The 4,165-nt window shown below is 37.4% G+C and overlaps 1 long non-coding RNA gene across 1 annotated transcript in view; it reads right to left on the bottom strand.

The window, feature by feature from the left end:
* The window catches only part of LOC138150860 (uncharacterized), a 79,370-nt gene that overhangs the window by 3,287 nt on the left and 71,918 nt on the right, over positions 1–4,165 (bottom strand). Inside the window, exon 2 of the long non-coding RNA XR_011165671.1 lies at positions 709–806. This is a non-coding gene — a long non-coding RNA (uncharacterized lncRNA). The remainder of the gene's footprint in view (positions 1–708; positions 807–4,165) is intronic.

Here is a 4,165-nt window from a genome sequence, read left to right as displayed (position 1 = left end):
AAGAAGAAGAAGAAGAAGAAGAAGAAGAAGAAGAAGAAGAAGAAGAAAAAGAACTACTCTCATGCTTCTAGACATAACTCAGACACTATGTTTCTCCTAATGTAGAGTTCCCTTCTTTATCTGCCAAAGCCTTAAGATGGCATGGTTATTTTCTTCTAAGGCTTCTGTGTGCCCAGCCCAGTAGTCCCCATTGTTTGTTTGTTTTTACTAAAGGTATTTGCTCAGATAACATGGTAAAGACAATTCATACAAAATGTTCTCCTAGAGACCTCAGAATATGTGCTTCTAGGGCACTGGTGATCCAGTTCCAGAGACAAATCATAGGTTTCAAGATTTTATCCAAAGCCAAATAAATGCCTACTTTTGGGACAGAGTTTCCACTTAGCCAGGTCATGCACTCCATATTATAGCCAGAATACACTACTTTCTACATTGTATTCTCTTTATTTTCCCTCCTCTCTCCTTTGCTCACCCCTGACCTAGACTGAATTCCTATCCTATTTCTAGTACATATTGTACTAAGTGTACAAATATAAGCAAAAAAAGGCAATATTGTGTCATCATTCTCTGACCTCAAGGAGCTTATATTCTGATGAGGAAAGACATAAAAAGGAAGTAGGAAGGAAGGAAGGAAGGTAGCTGGTGAGGGAGTGTTTTTGAAGTGCATCATAAGTCAGGAACAGGATGTAAAGAAGACTAAAGACTAACCTGGAGTTGGTTGTGATGGTGGATGTGGTGGTCCTTCATTTTCTAAGCTGTCCAATGATATCACAAAGATGAAGTCTTGACTTGCACACAAATTGGATCTAAGTGAGGCAGAGTTGCACAAAGTCAGCTAAAGTCTCTCCCACTTCCAAATCCTATGAAATCTATGTGGAGAGGGATTAGATTTATTCTGCTTGGTCAGGAGAGTAGGCTTAGGAACAATGGTTGAAATTTGCAAAAAAATCAGTATAAGAAAAAAATTTCCTAACAATATTTTTTCTGACATAGAATAGAATGTTTCTTGAAGTACTGGGTTCCCCGATGACCATTTGTCAGGAATCTTCCAACTCCAAAGCATGATGTTAGTGCAATGGAAAGAGTGGTAGGCTTGGAATCAAAAGACCTGGGTTGGAATTTTAACTCTACCATTTTCCTACTCATGTGACAATGGACAAGCCATGTAACTTTCCTGAACCTTGATTTCCTGATCTGTCAAATGTTTATAATAACACTTATAGCATATGGGGAAATAGACGCTTATTGGTTTGATTGCAGATGGGTGAGTACATTCTGGAAAGCCATATGGCAATACACAATTAGTTACAAATCTTAACATCCTTTTTGATTCAATGATTCAACCACTAGGATTTTATCCCCCAAAATCACAAATGTGGACAAAAAGGACTGATCCATACTGAAATATTCATAGCTGCTCTATCTGTTACAGCAAAAAATCAGAGCAACCAATGGAGAGGGATTGGATAAGTTATGGAATATTAATGTAATGGAACATTATGGTACCATAACAAAAGTCCCACATGAGGAGATGCAAAACTAAATCATCAATAGTACAACCAGAATTATTCACATATTGATTACACTACATTTAAAAGCAGAGGCAGGAAGGGTAGAGAAGAAGGAGAAAAGGAAAAGAAAGAGAAAACTAAAATAGGGCCAAAGATGCCTGGCATATAGTAAGTGCTTAATAAATGTTATTGACTATTATTGACTAACTGGTAGGATTTTGGATAGGTCTAGAAGGGGATATAAAACAAAAGTGTATTATTTGCTTATTCATCATTTATTAATTCTTTTGGGTCTGCTTGGTAGGGGGTTGGACAAATTTTTGCCCCTTGCTTTGTGTTTTTATTTAGTTGGTTATTTTTGGTTAATGGTTGTTAAATTTAAAGCAAAATATGTTTAATATAATACTTGAACTACGTACTTCACAGTGTCCTTGATAGGAATCTAATGAAATAATGTATGTAAGGCACTTCATAAAACTTAAGGTGCTTTATAAATGTAATTTAAACTATTAGTAATGTTATATGCCATTCAATTATACCACAGGTTTTTGTTAGTTACCATAAAAAAATGTTTGCAGGAAATGATTCAAAACATGGAGAATAATGACAAAATGATAATACAAATCCACTGAGTTCAAATCCCTCTCAGATATTTACTAGCTACATGACTAGCTCAGATATTTACTAGCTACATCACTTAACCCCATTTGCCTCAGTTCCTTGTAAAATGAGCTGGAGAGGTAAATGACAAACCACTCCAGTATATTTGCCAAGAAAACTCCAAATGTGTAACCAACAACAGCAATGCACATTGAATTTATTTGTTCCTAGGAATACAAATACTCACAGGACAAATGGTTCCTACCCTCAAGGAACTTACATTCTAAAGACAAAACATACAGAGGAGCTAGAAACAAGGTGATCAAGGGAAGATACTCCCACAAAGACAAGTCTGCTAATGAAAAACCCAGAGAATAATGAGGGGAGGCAGGAGTAAAGTAAGCATGACCTAGGCACCTAATGAAATGGTGGTCTGGGTCAGGGACTCACCAGTCAGATGAGAGGGCTATAGGACAGAATCATCTCCAAGGTGATAAGGTGGCAGGTGAAGACATGGAGAAGCCCAGAAAGTGAGGAGCTAAGTCACTTCCTACTATATGCTAGTCTTTCCTGTACTCTGCATGGCCAGGATGGTCTTCTGGCTGGTCCCCACCCCTGTTACCACATCTGTCATGTCCATGTCTTGGCACTGGTTGACCTCATATCTGGAATAGAGTCCTTCCTCATCTCCAACTCATAGAATCCCTTGCTTCCTTTGAAACTATACATTAGAGCTACCTTCTACGCGAAGTCTTGGCTGATTTCTCCTAGCCACAAATGCAGCTGGAACATGGGTTGGTAATTATTTTGTATCTATGTATATATTTATATATACAGTATTTATTTGTATATACTATACACACTCTCTCTTGATAGAATGTAAGCCCCTTGAAGGCAGGCACTGCTTCACTTTTATTTCTGTATACACAGCAACTGGCCCATAGGAGGTACTTCACAAATGCTTGTTGATTCGCTTATTTAGTGATAGCATACCCTTTGCTCCATTAATAATTTGTCAGCATAACAAATGCTCTTTTCTATGGGAGCCTATGAATCATTCTCTCTCTTCACAGCTTTAATTCCCAGGAAACCCAAGACACAAAGAAAGAAAATTTGTTGGTATTTCTCCCCCAGTCTCACTTGCAGATGTCAGAAAGTGTTTGGTAAAACCTTTACATTTTTTCCCCCTCTTCCATTCTTCCCCATCCTTTATCCCCAGGCTAGGATGGTAAAAACTGCTCTAGACATGAAATGACTGAAGGTACCTTAATCTGATCATGCCAATCTTGGAATCTGCCAATTGCCAAAACTCCAGTGATTCTGCACGTACTAAGGAGGCACTCATAAGGAAATCATTTCTCCTGGTCTTCATCATCATAATCACCTCTCTCCTCTAGTTACGAGGCAATTTAACTCATGATCTCTATAACATGTCCTACTCGATTTCTCCATTCCCATGAGAAATACTGTTTGAAATTAAAAGGCCAAATAGTGAGACTTAGTAGTATTAGCCTTTTTTATGATAACCAAAATTCCCTTTAACTTAGATTGATGCTTTTATCTGATGGCTATAAATAAATTTTAATGAGCAAACTGTCGACTTCCAAGGCAACTGCTAATAGCTTCTTTTTTTCACTAAAGTTTCATCTTTAGCCACAACAGATTTAAAATCACCATATCAGTCAACAACAGCACAATCAATTATCTCCCTAGTGTATATAACTTTAATGAGGCTCAAAGAAATGTTGACTGACTAGTACATATTAATTGATTTAATAACATCTAATGAGATTCTAATAAATGGGCTGCATTGGATGGGATTTAGTTACAGTAAAATTCACATTTTATTGGAAGGGATCACAGAATAAAGAAAAGGGGAGAGGCACCCACCCATAAGAGTCAGCTTACACAGTATCTTCAACTTTCTTTATTTTAGGCCCTTTGATATATTGTGTGTGTAATCAAAAAGACTGTAGGACATATCTTATGCTAAAGAGACAGATAGGGAGAGAGAGAGAGAGAGAGAGAGAGAGAGAGAGAGAGAGAGAGCTCCT

This window comes from Petaurus breviceps, unplaced genomic scaffold (assembly GCF_028583685.1).
Source record: "Petaurus breviceps papuanus isolate PSGF00001 unplaced genomic scaffold, PetGlider_PUasm1.0 90895, whole genome shotgun sequence".
NCBI lineage: Eukaryota > Metazoa > Chordata > Mammalia > Diprotodontia > Petauridae > Petaurus > Petaurus breviceps.
The sequence above is the reverse complement of the archived record's forward strand: the minus strand, read 5'-3'. Positions and strand labels throughout refer to the sequence as shown.